Source organism: Castanea sativa, chromosome 11, assembly GCF_040712315.1.
Source record: "Castanea sativa cultivar Marrone di Chiusa Pesio chromosome 11, ASM4071231v1".
NCBI lineage: Eukaryota > Viridiplantae > Streptophyta > Magnoliopsida > Fagales > Fagaceae > Castanea > Castanea sativa.
Window position 1 is genome coordinate 13,084,794 of NC_134023.1, and position 19,042 is coordinate 13,103,835.

Genomic DNA, 19,042 nt, shown 5'->3' on the forward strand with positions numbered 1-19,042 from the left:
AGTAAAAATGATATCATTTTGGTGAATCGATTGATATATATTATTACTAAATGGTTAAAAATGATGAGGTAAATTCAAAGCATCTTGAAAGGACTGAGTTGTAGAGATTCTAATTGATTTACTTGTTCAGGCTTTGTGAACTGTTTTGTAATAATCTACATGTTATTGTGTGAATATCTGTTTAGAATCTAATATATAGTAAAGATGGAGGTGAAGATTATTTCCCCAAATGATCGAAGTTAAATAAACTAAGCGCATTTTTGTTTCTCTTTTGGGAAACCAAGTCAAATATTCTAATCCATCTCAATTTTATAAATTATGTTGTTAAAAATACGATTTCTACAACCATTCTTCTTCTTTTTTTTGTGTTTTCTTTTTATCTAAGTATTTTACTATTGGTCTTTAGTTGAATAGAAACTTGTGGAAATTGAAATTTTAATTTTAAAAATTAGAGATATATATATATATATATATATATATATATATATATCATCATTTTTAACCACTTTGAATTTATCTTCATCTCCATCAGCTGACTTATAAACTTGAAGTGTAGTAGCAGTAGGCTTAAGAACATCTAACAGTTATGCAATATACATGCATTTTGAAAGTTGTGTGTGTGTACACGCATTATAATTAGATTTGATGATTGATTATGAAAGAACTTATCAATTATGGGAGTAACAGAGAATATGACTTCAGATAAAATAGAATAGAGGAAAAGAATACATGTGGTTGACCTTAACTAATCTGTTGAGGATCCATAGCTGACCCCAAAAATTTGGGATTTAAGGCTTCTTGTTGTTGTTGTTGTTGTTGTATATGATCAGTCTTGTGGTTTACATTTGTCTCATTGTTGGTATCTTTAGGTATTTTCTGGAGCTCATGTCATGGTTTTAAATGGAATTTTTGTGATAAATTCTATGCTTAGGAATTACCAGTAATAGAGTGTTATAAATCTAGTACTGGTGTTCCTCTTCTTATGCTATTTGTTTGTTTGTTTAGACCCCTTAAACAGATTAGTCTTACATTATGAATTAGCCAAGTATTTACTTAGTTTAATTATGAGATCTAGGTTAAACACATGCAAACATATTACTTCTTGAGGAAAATTAAAGAAAACATTAATATGATGACCTAGGAAAACTAATGAAACCAACCAATTTAAGGTAAAAACCTGGGGAGGATTTAACCTAGCTATCCTCAAGGTAAATAAATCCACTATGATAGAATGGAAGATTACAATAGATTTAAACCTTAAATTTAAAGCTACCTCAAGTAGAACTTACTAACACGACCACATGCGACTTCGACTCCACAAACTCTTCTATCTTAGATTTACTGAACACAAACTCCCCATTTGTGACTTTGAGATCCCACTCAAAGGTTTAGATCATCAACATTTTTTAATCTTGTAGCAACAACTTTAGATCTACCAATTCTAATGGTATGAGAATGATTTTTGGTAATGACTTTGAAAGGAGAAGGCACAACACCTTTTAGATCTCACAAAAGCATTTCCAAAGTCATCACAAAATGTGTCATAGGGCTTCCTTTATATACTAGGAGAATAGATCTGAAACCTTAATCACTCAATAGGCTTAACAAGTTGATGATGGGCTTTAATTAAATTCTACAGAGCCCGTCTTTCGATCAGTCAAACTTGGCATGTTTTGAATTCTTGAACCTGCAGCTTCCTCTTTTTTTGTATTCTAACTTGCAGCCCCTTGAGCATTGTCTGATCAAACCTATAGACTTAGGAATTTATATCTAGACAGGGTTGTGCTCACGGTTTTCTAATTGTTCTAAACTTTTAGAACCTAACAGTCTCCCCCTTTGGCAATCCATGACAAAAATTACATACAACATGAGATGCTCAAATACAAGGATAACCCAAATAAAATAAAATGCCCAAATACATCACAAATCCCAATCCAATACTTCTAACCCAAAAGTTGCAAGAAGAGGCAAAAGGTTTTTATTCGAATGTACCTGTCTTTCTTGAAACACTCAAAAGAGCACATCACCGCATGTGTGGAAATAAAGACAAATAAACAATATGAATCATCAAATTAAAGCAAACTAAATCTCCCACTAAGTTAGATACAAAAAAAAAAAAAAATTTCCCTGTTTCAAAAACATATTCATCTTCCCCTAAATAAAAACAGTTAAAAACATTTTTCCAAATTTCATCTATTCCTCCCCCTTTTTGTCACGTATTGACAAGGACAACTCAACCAAAGAGTAGATAGTAAACATACTCAATAGAGAGAAAGAGACAATATAGAATCAAGGAACCATAAAAAAATAATCAACTCTACAAAAAATAGAGGCAACTCCCCCTATAAAGAGCAACAACTCCCCCTATAAATAGCATAGGTTTTAAAAACAATTTTGTCCCCTTATAAAAATAGGAAAAACAAAACAAGTTTTTAAGAAAAATAGTTTTGAGGAAAATTTAGGAGGTGGGGAAAAATAAAGACACATAAGTTGAGAATTCACATGAATACAAATATTCTCTCTTTCAATATATGCAAACTTGACACTATATGACCCATAAACAGATGCATGCAAACATTCTAGGCATAACCAGTTAAGACTATACAATATAGATCTCAGTGATATAAAAATTTAGAATGCAATGTTGTAGACACCTCATTTTGTACCCGATTAATAAACTTTAGTCCCCAGTCCCAATGATGAGCTTGACATGTCTACAAAAGGTAATTGAAACTATTTTGATAGTTTGAATCGTTTTGAAAACGATTCTAAAAAATGACCTTTACTTATTGTTTTGACCATAACTTTTGATCTACATAGGTCTTTGAGTAAGGTTTATTTCATTGGAAAGCAGACATCCTGAGCTTCAATTTGAATACAAATTATGTCTAATTTAGACTTAACTTGAGTGAGTTATGACCATTTGAAGTCAGGCCATCAGAGCTGTCAAAATTAGGGTTTCCGGGACACAAGCGTAGGCATGCACAAACCTACATATGTATAGCCTATTCCAAAACCTCAAAACTTCAGTTTTTAGGGCCGAAATCCCCCCTCTTTGATGGGGCCTGGCCCCTAGACCCTTTAGAACATCCAAAACCCTCTAAATAAGCCTAAAACCCCTTGTTGTAAATATATAAATACAACATTATTCCTCCAAACTCAAACCCTAGAAAGAGAGAGTTGATTTTTTACCTAAAATCTTCCAAAACTCTTTTCTAACTTTGAACTTTCTGCAAACACATCATTAAACACGTTTTTGGCTTTTCAAAACCTCTCTCTATTACTCATTAGGGTAGAAATCATTTTCTAATCTCTTTGAAAACCTTTTTGAAACAATCTTTTCAAGAACATCTTTTTATATTTGAGTTATGATTACTAATGGACTATTGATATATTTGATTCCTTTGATTATTACTTGATCTTGTTATGTAGGCACTGAGGGTCCAGTTAAAATATCAATCAAGTTGTGTTTCATAAGCAAGGTGAGTCTCCCTTCTTGGCTTTTCCTTGATTTGGATTATTTTTGTGCTCTTGTTGTTCTTAATTTTATTTATGTGTTATATATTCTTAGAACTATGATTTGATTCGTTTGGGTTTGATTTTTCGTGTCTCATCATGTTTTGATTAATGAGTTGAATGACTGGATATATTGATGAACATGTTTTGATGTGTTAAATATTGCTCTTGTTTATCTTTGAAATCTTTGTTGCTAGTTTAGGTTATTTAGTTATGTATTAGAAGTATGCTAGGGTTTACTAAATTTTTTTTTTGTTTGTTGCTTTAAAATTCTATTTCTGGGTGTGTATGCATATGCATGCTCTATGCATGCGTACGCATACAGTTGAGATGCGCACGCATTCAAATGCCCAGAAATGCAGATTTAGAGTTCTTGCTATATTATTTGTTTTGCTTAGTTTTAATCACATGTATAGGTTTTGTTGAGTCTAGTTTTCACATGTTTAGGTCTAGGGTTAGTAGAATAATATGTTTCACATGCTTTGATTGTTGAATTAATAATTAGGGTTTATGTCTTTGATGAATCACATGAACATGCATATGAACCTGAATATGCATTGATGCATAGGTGCTGAGATGTTATGGTGCAACAAGGTAAGTGAAGGTAAGTTATGCGTATGAATATGAACATGGATCTTTGAATATGATGATTGGTCTCCTTGATTGATGAATACCATAAGACTATGTTTGATTGATCAAATATACTTGATGATTAAAGACTTGTTGATGTTTCTGCCTTGTGATATACATGTGGCCCTTGGATATATATGTGCTAGATGAATGGTGGAGTTTTATGCAATGGATGAGTGTGGGACATATGCCATGTTTGGATGTTACATACATGTTAGTGTGTGTGAGTTTAGAATAACATATTAGAGGGCCTTTTGATGGGATTAAGATTTGGAACACAATGAATGGAGGCCAGCTTACGGGTCGGGTGGAATTAGGTGCCTAACACCTTTCTATCCCAAACCTAAACTCCGAACACATGCTCCAGTAAAGATCGGTCATTCCACAAGGGCGTTAAATTTATGGTTCTTAGACCTAATCTAGGTGGTGACTCTATTTTTCTCTGCCATGGTCCACTCGACCAAGGCGTACTCCCCATTGAGCCCACAAATGTGTTTTAGAGAAAATATTTGCACTTGTATTATCCACCATATCTCTTTTAAAAAATTCACAATTTTCAGCAATTCACACATCAAGAAAAATAGCATATACTAAAATGTACAAAGGACTCAAAAATTAATCGATCAATTTTTAAATAAAGTTGAGTACCCAATTTAGCAAATTCTATGCGTGTTATGTGTGAAACCAAACTATGAGAGATATGATTGCAAAAACGCAAGATAGATAAAGAAAACAATGCAATGCATGTGAATCCAAACACAGATGATGCATGAAAAGTCAGATTGGTCATGAATTTAAAAACTGAAAATTTTCCAATTTCGATCAGTCAAAAGGAATTGAGTATCAATCAAAGAAATTTTATGGAATTTATGATCAGTCGATCATCAATCAAGCATTGATCATAAGAGGCAATGAGTTTTAAACACAAAAATTCATAGTTTCAATCAATCGAGGGAAATTTTCGATCGATTGAACAATGTAAATTTTAAAATTTTAAAAATCTAAAAATTTATGCAAAAAAACAACTTGAAAAGAAGCTTTTAAGACTCAATGTATACGAACATGATCTAGAAAAGTTTAAAAAACATGATGCCTCTTAGATGCAAATTTCAAAACCAATCAAGAAGTTAAAATCAAGGATTTTAAACTTCTAAACACATTTTTCTTCAATTCTCAACAAAAACAAAAAAAAATTGCATTTGCACATCAGATCATATGCAATTATAGATGGCCAAATTAGTCAACACACAATCAATATGTACTGAGTTTAGTATAGATTTGCATGTAGTGTGTGCTACTAGCAAGTGTATAGAGTACAGAATAGGTGATATGTAGATAGTAATCAAACAAATTTTCTACATCATCAATCACATTAGTTTGAAAGTGACTATTACCTAAAGAGTTACATCATATAACTCTCACATTTCCTAGAAAATACACTTGCAATCATGTAAAAGCATTTTGTTTCTTTTTGCCTTTTCTTTTTCTTTTTCTTTTTTTTTTCTTTTGAGCACAATCAAAGATATCATGCATGGGCATATAGGAGATAGAAAAGAAAATACCCTTGTTACAATTTTTTTTTATTCTTTTGAGTATAACGCATCATCTAATCTTGCTGTGCAAGTGCTACACCTTACCAAACACAGCTTTTATAAATTGCACACAGGTATTCAAGATTGGCAAGTAATAGTGGTAAGATGGTTATTCATGTCTTTCTCCTAGAATTTTCTAGTCCTTACGATTAATATGTGACATAAAAATCAAGATCATTTGTTTAAAAACTATAAACAACTCACACAATTAAGCACTACATAACACAAACTAGCAAAGTACAGAAAATAGCTCATCAAAGCTAAACAAGGTACACAATCTTGAAATGTAAATTTCATAATCCAACCTTAATTACACACTTAGTGGTGTGCAATACCAAAAAAAAAAAAAATCTTTTTGGATTTTCAAAAATTTTATGACCAAAAATAAAAATAAAAGCACACATTATGCTAAATAAATAAAATGCAACAACAATGCATGATAGTGCTCAACTAAGTTATAGAGGGTACACAAACAAGAAATATCAACTTCTTAATTAACCCATGAGTACATGTACAAACTAGTACATACTCATATAAAATCAGAAATAGCTTATGCACTCAATTATGCAACATATATTTTCTATGTTTTTCCACAATATCAAGCATGTTCTAAATCAAGAGAGTGAAATCATAATTCAGGTAATCCTCAAGAAAAAATAAAACTAGACACAAAATAAAATATTTTTGTCTTTTTGAAAATTTTCAATGTTTTTTTTTTTAATAAACAAAATAACCTAAGAAAATAAAACAACCAAAAACTAAAAGAAAAAATGTCCACAAATAATTGAAAAAATTAAATCAATGATAGGTAAACAACACTCACCTTAGCGAATCTTTTCTCACCCATATAGCATGAGTCTCTGGCTTTGTAAGTGAAAAACCATGAAAAACAGATTGTATTTGTGGGTTTACAAAAAATTTCCTGAAAGAAACTGAAATCCTTCAATTTCCTTTCACAAGCCAACAAACTTAAATTTCAATTTGTGACAGTTAGGATGAATATGACCACGGACACCACAAAAGTGACAAACAGGAACAAATATAGGGACATCAGTTTTCCTAGAGAGATTTTTGGTCACAGGATTTGGTTCTTTCCTCAACACAGAACAATTTGGTCGAATATGACCAACAACACCACAACAATAAGAGGTAGGCCCAAAAACAGATTTCTTTTGCTCTCTAACAGGAGGTTTAGACATAGAAACTTCAGCGTCTATATTAGAACTTTAACCTTTGTCTAACCTAGCAAAATAAGCCTTTTCTTTATGATTCCTTTTGAAATGAGGAATATAAAATTTGTCAGCTTTAGACTTAATGAGAACAGAAAAATATCTGTCATCAACAACAGGCTTGGTATTAGAAAATGGAAGCTTGGATTTGTGCTAAAACACATTAGCTTGTTTAGACCCCCAATTTTAAATTACGGCTTAATTACTTTTACACTAACTTATCTTAGTGCAAAATAAGAGTAAATGAAGCACAATCACCGAATACTCTAGTGCATACACATGAACAATAAACAATAAAAGTAAAGCATGAGAGTAAGGAGAGAGAGATACAAATACAAGATAACATCAAAACGTGTTATCAAAGAAGAAATCGAAGAACTCGGTGAAAAACTTCTCTGCGACCCTCTAAATCGAAATCAATCCACTAGTGAATAAGTTAGAGTACACGAATAACAAAAGACAATCCAAGCCTAGTCTACCTAATGTACTTGAGCCCTCCAAGCTCCTGCTACCAACGGACTTCTCGGAGTTTTGTCTTCACTAGCTTTCTGGATCTGGCAATACTTCCCGATTACATCTGCCAAGTCTCACTGACTTCTTTTGGCAAATCCCCAAAACTTCCCAAGCTCTAAAACACTTTCTACACTCTGAATAGGTGTGGGTTGTGTTTGGGTACAAATCTTCTCTCAATGTATGACAATGGGAGAAGGAAGGAGAAGAAGCTACAACGATTTCTCACTAAGGATAAGTAGCTCTCTCTCTAAAAGATAGGTGTGTTGTGTTGTGTTGTGGAAACCTATCTAAGGTTTTCTCTCTGAGATGTTTCACGGCAAAATGTTTCGCAAGTACCTCGCGAGATGGCCTGTTACGCAAAGTACTCGTGAAATGCAGCCTAGCACTTGATTCTCATGTGCCCTTTTCACGGAAACCTTTCTCGAAAACTTCTTACAAGCTAGTCGCAAAACTGCACTAATCTTCAATTCATGTTCGATTCTTCGCCAACTTAATACAAAACCAATACAATAAAATCCCACAAAATATAAGGAAATAATTTAATGCAATTACAACACTTTTTGTCATGGAATAAAGCCAACATAAAATATAGTTGTAAATCACAACTTTACGGACAAATTTTCTATTTTAGCTTCAAACTCAACTAACTTTTGTTCCAAACTTTTCATCTTGAGAGGAAATTTGATTTCTCAAAAATTCATTCTTTTTTTTAGATTCATCCAATCTCATAACCAATACCTCTTTTTCAAGATTAGCCAATTTTAACTCTTCCTTGAATTTCTTAGCAATTTTCATAAATTTAAATAATTCCTTACAGAGAGTTTCACAAGCATCAATAAAATCAACAGAAACATTAGTGTCCTTTTTATTCAAATTATCATAGCCAAAAGCAGTAAGACATTTAAAATTATCCATGACAGCAGGGATTGAGAATCTCACTCAAAACGTTAATCCAATTAGAGTAAACCCGCTCTGATACCACTTGTTTATTTTTTTTACCCCTTAAATAGATTAGTTTAACCTAATGAATTAGCCAAATATTTACTTAGGTTAATTATGAGATATAGGTTAAACACATGCAAACTTATTACTTAGAGCGGAAAAGTAAAGAAGAAAGTAATATGATAACTTAGGAAAACCAATGAAACCAACTGTTTCAAGGTAAAAACCTAAGGAGGATTTAACCTAGCTATCCTCAAGGTAAACAAATCTACTATGATAGAATGGAAGATTACAATAGATTTAAACCCTAAATCTAAAGCTACCTCAAGTAGAATTTACTAACATGACCATGTGCAGCTCCAATTCCACAGACTCTTCTATCTTAGATTTGCTAAACACAAACTCCCTTTTTGTGACTTTGAAATCCAACTCAAAGGTTTAGATCATCAGCAATTGCTGATCTTGTAGCGGCAACTTTAGATCTACCGGTTCTAATAGTATGAGAATAATTTCTAGTAGTAGATTTGCATAACACCTTTTAGATCTCACAAAAACACCTCCAAAGTCTTCACAAAACATACCTTAGAGTTTCCTGTATATATTAGGAGAATAGATCTGAAATCCTAATCACTTATTGGGCTTAACAGGTTGCTACAAAACCCATCTTTTAATCGATCGAACTTGTTCTCTTAATCAGTCAAACTTGGCATGTTTCAAATTCTTGAACCTGCAGCTTCCTTTTTTCTTTTTGTATTCTGACTTGCAGCTCCTTGATATTAAAATGCTCCAACAATCCCCCACTCATTTTAATATTAAATATTTTTAGATAAAGAGAGATTACCAAGCAAAGACGAGTCATTATGCATCATGAAGGTGTGCTCTGCTTTGAACCTAACTTAATAAAATAATGATCTCAACTCCAGAGTAGTAATGGTCTCCGACTTGAATTATGACTACTTTAGGAAAATTAAGTATTACCACTTACACTTAACAACCTAAGTGTTGACATAAGCTTTAATAGCTAGCACTTTATGGTTGTGTGCTAATCCCAGTTTCATGAGTGTATTTGAGATTAAGTCAAATCTCATAAGGAGCGGCCCCACCCCCACACTCACATAGGTGAAATTTTATCAAGGGTGTTCTTGTAATTCTGACACCCCATTCATACGAGCTACAAATTTCATTAAGAGTTTTTTACTCAACATCTCCACATTACAGGATAAATGCACTTACATCATAGGGATGAACAATTAAAAATTTACTTACAAAATAAATAATTTAAGAAATAAATAGTACATTTCTTTCGACCATCATATGATTCATTTTTCTCATTGAACCCAAGTCTCATGATCTCTGGTCCTTGGGTTGGGTATCCTCATACATGGCTCATAAATCTATGGATTTTAGTCCCATCCCCCTTGATGTATTCTAGACTCTATCTTTTGCCAAGGCTTTAGCAAATGGATCTGCAAGATTATCATTAGATTTAACATAATCCATAGTTATGATACCACTACTCAAATAAGATCGCACGATACTGTGCTTTCTTCTTATAAATTTGAATTTACCGTTGTAATAACGGTTTTTAATTCTACCAATTGTGACAGTGCTATCACAATGAATTAATATAGGTGGAATTGGCTTTTCCCAAAGTGAAATTTCATATTATAAATCTGTAAGCCAATTTTCCTCTTCACTTGCTGAAGCTAATACAATTAATTTAGCTTTCATTACTGAATTAGCAATTTTTGTTTGCTTTTTAGATTTCCAACAAATAGCTCCACTACCTAAAGTAAAAATATAATCAGTGATGGAGAGAGAATCATCTAACATAGTATTCTGATTGGCATCACTAAAAGCTTCAATTGCAGCAGGGTACTTTTTATAAAATAAGTCATAACTTTTGGTATCAATTAAATATCTCATGACTCGCTCAATAGCTAGTCAATGATCTCTGCTAAGCTTGCTAGTAAATCTACTAAGCACTGCTATTGCATATGCAATGTTAGGTTGAGTACAATCAGTAGTGTAACTGAAACTACCAATGATGCTAGCACAATCATTTTAATTAAAAATCTCATCATCATTATTCATAGGAAATAAATGAACAATAGAATCAAAAGGATTAGCTACACTTTTGTGCTCATGAAAATTATATTTTCTCAAAATTTTCTCAACATAATGTGATTGATCAAGAAATATTCTATCACATGTTTTTGTAATTTTTGTATCCAAAATAAAATAGCCTCACCAAAATCTTTTATATCAAAATGGCTTTTACGCATATTTTTTGTCTCATATATAACATGCATATTTAAGTCAAAAATCAACAGACCATCCACAGGCTAATAATAACATGTAAATTATTCCATGAATTAGAATAAATACATTTATCACCTTTGTTAGGACATATGTGGTTCACTTGATAAGAACATATGTCATTCTTTTATGTAATTGGCTAATCTTTTGACAAAACACATTTTACTTGTATTTGGGTAGATCTAGGATGTGTTTTATACTTCAAAGAACATGTTATTCAAGTCTAGTATTAAAGCCATGAAGATTGGACCGAGAAACAAGTGAAGAAAAGGTGTTTACTAAAGTTGGACAGATAGCTGGACACCTGTGGACACCTGCGGACACCTGTGGACAGCTGCTCAATAGATAGCTATCTATCGAGATTTAATGAGGCTCGACACCTGCTATCTATCAAGGTATCTATCGAGGTTATGGAAATCAGAATTTTCAGATCTAATTTTTGGGCCAGGCTTTTGTATTTGTGTAGGATTTATTTTCTTACAACCCTAGACATATATAAGCCTTATTTTAGAGGCCATCACACAAGAGAATACAAGGAGAATATATGAAAAAGGTGACCGAAGCCTTATTCTCTCTGAAAGAAGCTACTGCATCTTTGCACCTTAGGGTTTTGTAACCAAGTGCTTATTGATCTTCATTGTTAATAAAGTAAAGAACTTTGTAGCAAACATTCTTCTTCCTCAAGTTGGTGAGTGAGCCACGTACTGGGATTCGTGCAAAGGAATTAGTCACATACTAGGATCCGTGCATCAAATGGTGGCAGTCATATATTGAAGAGTTTAGAGATTCTGAAGCGGTAGAAGATTTCTATTGTGGGTTCATCTACGGGGATTGTAGAGTCTAGAAACAAAAGTTTTGTACTAGATCTGAAACTTCTCTTTACTATAGTGAATTACCTTTCGGGAAGGTTTCCCCCCAGGTTTTTTACTATGAAATTGGTTGGTTTCATTGATTTTCCTAGGTCATCATATCTTATCTTATTTATTTTTTCGCTGCACTTATTTGTGACATGATATTGATGTTTGTTTGTTTTAACAAGTTTTATGCATAATAAATCTAATTAACAACTTGAGTTTAAAATTATTTAATTGTATCAACTGGGGTCTAAATTTCCTAATAAGTGGTATCAGAGTAGGTACACTCTGATTGGATTAATTTCCTTAATGTGATCCTTAACCCCGTTGTCAAGAAAACTCTTGGTGAGTTATTAAAGTTTTGAGCTTTTTAACTCAATTTCAGGAGAATTTTAATTCTTCTATGTCCTTTAGTAAACATACTCGAACACGTGCCTTTTCATCTTCACGGCCAAAGACTCGTGCTGTGTGGGTGAGAAAGGAGCCTAAGACTTAATTGTCTTTTTTGTTGTCCTCTGCTTTAATTCTTTCTATCTAGAGTAGGACTCTCTTTGCTTGATTTTTTTTCTGCTTTTGAAATCATGTTTTCATGTATCTGCATTCTTCTATCATGCCTTCATGCATTTGCATTTTTCTTTCATGTTTTCATAATTGTTTATTTGTTTTTAATTGGTTGTTTAGTTTTTATTTTGTGTTGTTTTTAAAATAAATAAAAAAATTTAAAAATTCAGAAAAATACAAAAACAGTGTGTTTGTGTACATCGGTTCTTGTGAACCTTAAAATAGCCTTTGAAACAGAGTTTTCTAAACTTTGTATCTCTTGTAGCTTAGATGAGCATCCTTATGCACAACTGAGCAAGTGAGATTTGTGGCTCTCTATTTGTGATGAGTAAGGTTAAGTGATCTCTTGTACTTAACACTTGTATCACTCTTTTTGACGGGAATGACTAGAAAATCCTAAGAGAAATGCATAAATAACCATCTCACCACTGTTACCCGTCAATCATGATATGACATCTGTATGCTTCGACATAGTAAAAGTGCAATGTCAATGACATCTGTATGCTTCGACATAGCAAAAGTGCAATGTCAAAAAACTTAACATAATTGGGTATTTCTTTTCTCTCTCTTGTATACCCATGTATGATTTGCTTAATAAAAAGAAAATATGCAAAGAAAATAAAAGCAAAAAGAACAAAATGATTTAAATATGATTGCAAGCGTGTTTTCTAGGAGATGTGGGAGTTATAGGATGTACCTCGAAGGTGATAGTCCCCATCAAACAGTTATGATTGTGTGTAAGTTAAAGTGATTTTCTCATATCTCAAATTGTCATAACATTGAGACACTTATGTAATCTTGCAATGTTTTTCACACACAACACGCAATATTCTTTGCTACTCTTGATACATGTGTAGGTACAATGTGATTTGGCTATCACAATGTTTACATGTGTTGATGTATGCTCACTAAACTGTCTTTACTTGTTTTTAAAATATAAAATTGGTTAAACTTGTTTCGTGTGTGTGTGTGTGTGTGTGTTTTGGGGAGTTAAATGCTTAACTCTTTGTTGGTTGATAGATGTTTCGAGAGGTTAAAATGTTGGTTGGATCATTGGCTGAGTTGCATGTTTGATTGCATTCATGTCTTTGTTTTTCTCCACTTTGAAAAACTGTTTTTAAGCCATCTTAATTCCTTCTCGACACCTCTCGATACTTGGCTTATCTGTCGAGCTTTTCAGTTGCATTTTATCACAATCTCGACACCTCTCGATAGCTAGGTAGATCGATCGAGAAAGTTCCTGTCCCCTCGATAGTTTCTCGATAGCTATTCGATCCATCGAGGTATGCTCGATAGCTTCTCGATACCTCTTGATCCATCGAGATCCTTTGCATACATTGTTTTTCACATGTTTTGCATGTTTCTCTTATCTTGTCATCCATAGCATCTTATTTCATTACATTCATGCATTTATATGGATTCTTTGTACCCCCTTGATCATCTTTATGTTCTCGGATAAAGCTTTATAGCTTTCTGTACCCTCTGTCAATCGTGACAAAAAGGGGGAGAAATTGGAGAATTTGTGGTTTCTTTTTAATGATTCTACAAGTTAGGGGGAGAATTACATGCCTTTGTAAGGGGGAGATGTGTTTCATCTTGTTGGAGGGAGTGTTTACCTCCTTCTTGTTGTAGGAGCTACTTTTAGTTTCTTATTCTTGTACCTTAGGTCTTGTGACCATTCTTACATACATGATGCTTACCAAGTGGTATATGTGATGATGTATGTTTTATTCACTTACCTCTACATGTGTTGTTTCTTTTCTTTTTTTATACACATGTTTCTTTATTTTGTATGCAATCTCTTATTTATACTTCACACAAAGATGTCTTGATGTGTTTTGTTTAAAGTGTTTCAGAAATACAAGTTGTCAAAGTCTTCCATGCCATGAACTCTCTTCTTGCAAAGTTTTTCAAGAGTTTGTGTTAGGACAGATTTTATTGTATTCAACAAGTGAGTATGAGTTGAGTGATTTATGACTTCTCTCATATGTTCACTTGTTTGTTATGGTTTTGTCACGGATTGCTAAAGGGGGAGATTGTTAAGACATATGTGGTTAACTTGATAAGAACATATGTCATTCTTTCATGTAATTGGCTAATCCTTTGACAAAACGCACTTTACTTGTATTTGGGTAGATCTATGATGTGTTTTATACTTCAAAGAACATGTTGTTCAAGTCTAGTATTAAAGCCATGAAGATTGGACTAAGAAACAAGTAAAGAAAAGGTGTTTACTAAAGTTGGACAGATAGCTGGACACCTACGGACAGATAGTTGGACACTTGCGGACACCTGCGAACACCTGTGGACACCTATGGACACCTGCTCAACAGATAGCTATCTATCGAGGTTTAATGAGGCTCAACATCTGCTATCTATTAAGGTATCTATCGAGGTTACGGAAATCAAAATTTTCAGATCTGATTTTTGGGCTAGGCTTTTGTATCTGTTTAAGGTTTCTTTTCTCACAACCCTAGACATATATAAGGCTTATTTTAGAGGCCGTCAAACAAGAGAATACAAGGAGAATATATGAAAAATGTGACCGAAGCCTTATTCTCTCTGAAAGAAACTACTGCGTCTTTGCGCCTTAGGGTTTTGTAACCAAGTGCTTCTTTATCTTCATTGTTAATAAAGTGAAGAATTTTACAGCCAACATTCTTCTTCCTCAAGTTGGTGAGTGAGTTACGTATTGGGATTCGTGCAAAGGAGTTAGTAACGTATTGGGATCTGTACATCAAAGGGTGGCGTTCATATATTGAAGAGTTCAGAGGTTCTAAAGCGGTAGAAGGTTTCTGTTATGAGTTCATCTACGGGGATTGTAGAGTCTAGGGACAAAGGTTTTGTACTAGATCTGAAACTTTTCTTTACTATAGTGAATTACTTTTCGGGAAGGTTTCCCCCCAGGTTTTTTACTGTGAAACTGGTTGGTTTCATTGGTTTTCCTAGGTCATCATATCTTGTCTTATTTATTTTTCCACTGCACTTATTTGTGACATGATATTGATGTTTGTTTGTTTTAACAAGTTTTGTGCATAATAAATCTAATTAACAACTTGGGTTTAAAACTTGTTAATTCTATCAACCGGGGTCTAAATTTCCCAACAACATTCATTTGATTTATAACCATTTTCAATCATGCAGGAATCAAACTTTTCATGCCACTGTTTAGGTGCTTGTTTTAAGCCATATAGGGATTTAATTAGCTTACATACCTTGCTTTCTTGACCAAGCCCTACAAAGTCTTCGAGTTGATCCATTAAATCTCTTTCTCTAAATCCCCATTTAGAAAAAAGTAGTTTTTTAATCCATTTGATGAATTTTCAAATAAAAAATAACAGGAATAGCAATTAACAATCTAATAGATGTGATTCTTGTTACCGGAGAAAATGTATCAAAGAAATCAAAATCAGCTTTTTTTTTAAAGCCTTTTGCAACAAGTCTAGCTTTAAACTTATCTATTGATCCATCCGGTTTTAACTTTTTTCTATGGTCTTACAACCCTGTGGAAGATCTACTAATTTCCAAGTTCTATTAGAAATTAGAGATTCTATTTCATCATTTAAAGCCTCTTTCCAAAATATAGTATCAGGTGATGTTAAAGCTTCTTTTAGATTTTGGGGATCTTCCTCAACATTAAAAACATAATAATCAGGACCACAATCCTTTTCAACTCTAGCTCTTTTACTTCATCTAGGTTCTATTTCAAAATTTATTTTGATTTTGTAAATGAGAAGTAAAAGAACTAGGTTGTGACAAAATATTTTCTTCACCCCCACTATTTTTTAATTTAGAATGAATTTTCTTCATGAAAAATTGCATCAACAGATTCAAAAATTATTTTATTTTCAAGATCAAAAAATCTATAGGCTACACTATTAATCATATGACCAAGAAAAGCATAGGTAGTAACTCTTATACCTAATCGAGGTATTTTAGGATCAGTAATCGTTACATAAACAAGACAACCTCATACTTTCAAATATCTCAAATTTGGCTTATGTCATTTCCACGTCTCAAAAGGTGTGTATGTGATTTTTTTATGTGACACCCTATTCAAAATATGACATGTAGTTAAAATAGCTTCATCCCATAAAATATAAAGGTGCACCAAATTCAATTAACATGGCATTTTTTAATTCAAGTAAAGTTCTAGTTTTTCTTTCAACCACACCATTAAAAGCAGGTGAATATGGTGTAGTAGTTTCATCGATTCCCAAAGACTAGACAAATGAGTTGAATGCACTTGATTCATATTCACGGTTTCTATCACTTCTTATTCTTTTTATTTTTCTATTGAATTGATTTTCAACTTCTTTTAAAAAATCTAGAAATTTTTCAAAAGCATCATTTTTAATTTTGAACAAAAAAAAACAGTTGTATATTATGAGAAATCATCAATAAAAGTGATAATATATCTATTTCCTCCACTAGTTAAATTTCCCTCAAATTCACATAAATTAGAGTGAATTAATTTAAGCAACTCAGTATTTCTTACAACACTTTTATGAAGACTTTTTGTAATCTTAGCTTGACTACAAGTTTTACCTTTTTCAAAAAAAAATTAACAATATTGGAATTAATCATAAACTACTCATAATTCCCATATATCTACTATTTATATGATACAAACGAACATGGCAAAAATTAATAGAAGAAAGCATATAAACTAAATTGGTAGATGCTTTATTATTCTCAACATTTAATTTAATCATCCCATCACAAGCATAAATCTATTCCACAAATAATCCCTTTTTAGTGATTACATAATAATCAAATTCCATAATCTACTTGAAACCAGCCTTGTTAAGCAAAAAGCTTGAAATCAAATTCTTCCTCATGGACGAAGAGTAAAGAACATCTTTCAATATTAGCACACGTCAAAAAGTGAATTTTAAATTGACCTCACCACTCCTAAGAACCTTGGTTTTGCTAGAGTCACCAAGCATAATTGTTTTTTCTTCTTCAAAGGAAATGTAAAACGTGAACCAATCTTTGTCATAGCAGATATGCCTATTATCACCAGAATCTTCTCGCCACCCTTCAACATATTGCACCATATTGATGTCTATAATCAAAACCACTAAAGGCTCTTCGATTATATTAGCCTGTGGAACAAATTCACGTTTCCAAAATTTGCAAAATTGAGCAATATGCCCACTCTTGCCACAGACAAAACAAGATCTATTAAATTGATCTTGTGAAAGGGGTCTTTGGTTCTTATTGTTATTTTTATTTGGTTTTCCCCTTCCTTGAAGTCTATTATTATTTTTGAAACTTTCTTTTTAGGCTTCAATTGAACATTTCTAGGAAAATAATTTTTGGGCATATTATTATTGGCAAAAATAAGATTTACATTTGTGGTAGAATTATCATTGCTCTCTTGTATCATAAGTGCATCTTATCCTCTAGCCTCCTCCTCCACACAAATGCGTGTGATTAAAGTCTCCAAGGATGTCTCTTTTTGTTTGTGCCAAAAAGTCTTTTAGAACTCCCTCCAAGATTGTGGTAATTTATCCACAATGCCAGCTACCACTAGATTATCTCCAATCTTGAGATCTCCAACACTCTCATTTGGTTTCTCTTGTGTAGGCTCCATGTGTTTGATTCTCCCTAAAATTGTTGGTGCAAACACAATAATAATAGAAATAATATTAAGAGAAACTGAATAATACTTCTAAATATTATTTATTAGCCTATTAATCACTAGATTCACCAAAATTAAAAAGAATAAAATAGTCTCCCACTTTTTCAATGTGGGATTAAACATTTTCACTAACTCCTTATCTTCCACATTAAGCTTCGACCAATCGAAAATTGTAGTCAAGATTTTTTCTGGAGAATTCTACTTCAGTCTAAACACTGCAAAAATGTTTAGGGTTTTAAGTGAAACACTTCTTGATATAAAAAAATAACCCTAACTACATTTTAGAGGTTTTTGGAAGTCTTGTGAGTTACTCTTATGAGATCTGAGAGGTTCTGTACTTTCTAACTCAACAAGCATTTGCCGGATCAAGAGATCTACAATCAAGAACTAGTGAAACCAAGTTGCTGCAAAAGATCAACTACTGACTGTAATCTGAAACCTTTGAGTGTGATATCAAAATCACAAACAGGAAGTTTGTGTTTAGCAAATCCAAGATAGAAGAGTCCTTGAAGTAGGAGCTAGACGTGGTCATGTTAGTAAGTTCTACTTAAGGTTGCTTTAGATTTAGGGTTAAGTCTATTGTAATCTTCCATTCTGTCATAGTGGATTTGTTTACCTTGAGGATAGTTAGATTAAATTCTCCTTAGGTTTTTACCTTGAAACTGTTGGTTTCATTAGTTTTCTTAGGTAATCATATAATTGTCTTATTTATTTTTCCACACTACATGATATAATTTATTATTGGTTAATCTAGATCTCATAATTAACCTAAGTAACTACTTGGCTAATTCATTAGGTTAAACAATCTGTGTGTTCAGGGGTCTAAACAAACAAACAAGTTTTTCAATTTTCATTGTAATTCCTTTTTCTATGCAACTCCTAGTACGTTTCTATCATCTCTATCTTTCTATGCTTTTCTTATTTTAGTCCATTTTTTTCTCCCCTAAATAAAACCTATCACTTTCCTCATCCTTTTCAACAAAATGTTTGTGCAAAAATATTCACAATGGGAGCTAAAAATAGCATCAAACAACTACAACAAGACCACAAACTTCTTGAAAAAACCTCTAATTATTTTTAGTTTAGGTACTTTGTATCTCATGTTCCAATTTTACTTACTAGTTTTTTTTTTTTAATCTTTTTTAAATGTTCGTTGATTTGCAAACAACCTCATCACCTAAGATACAACCTGATTATCTTAACAATAAGGATAGCTAAGGATAGACTTCTATGGACTTA

At 32.6% G+C, this 19,042-nt stretch overlaps 1 non-coding gene across 1 annotated transcript; it reads left to right on the forward strand.

Moving 5' to 3' along the window:
- The first annotated feature begins 204 nt into the window (after positions 1 to 204).
- LOC142618140 (small nucleolar RNA Z103) lies at positions 205 to 302 on the forward strand. The gene has a single exon (XR_012841190.1). It is a non-coding gene; the product is annotated as a small nucleolar RNA Z103 (small nucleolar RNA).
- Positions 303 to 19,042: the final 18,740 nt, after the last annotated feature.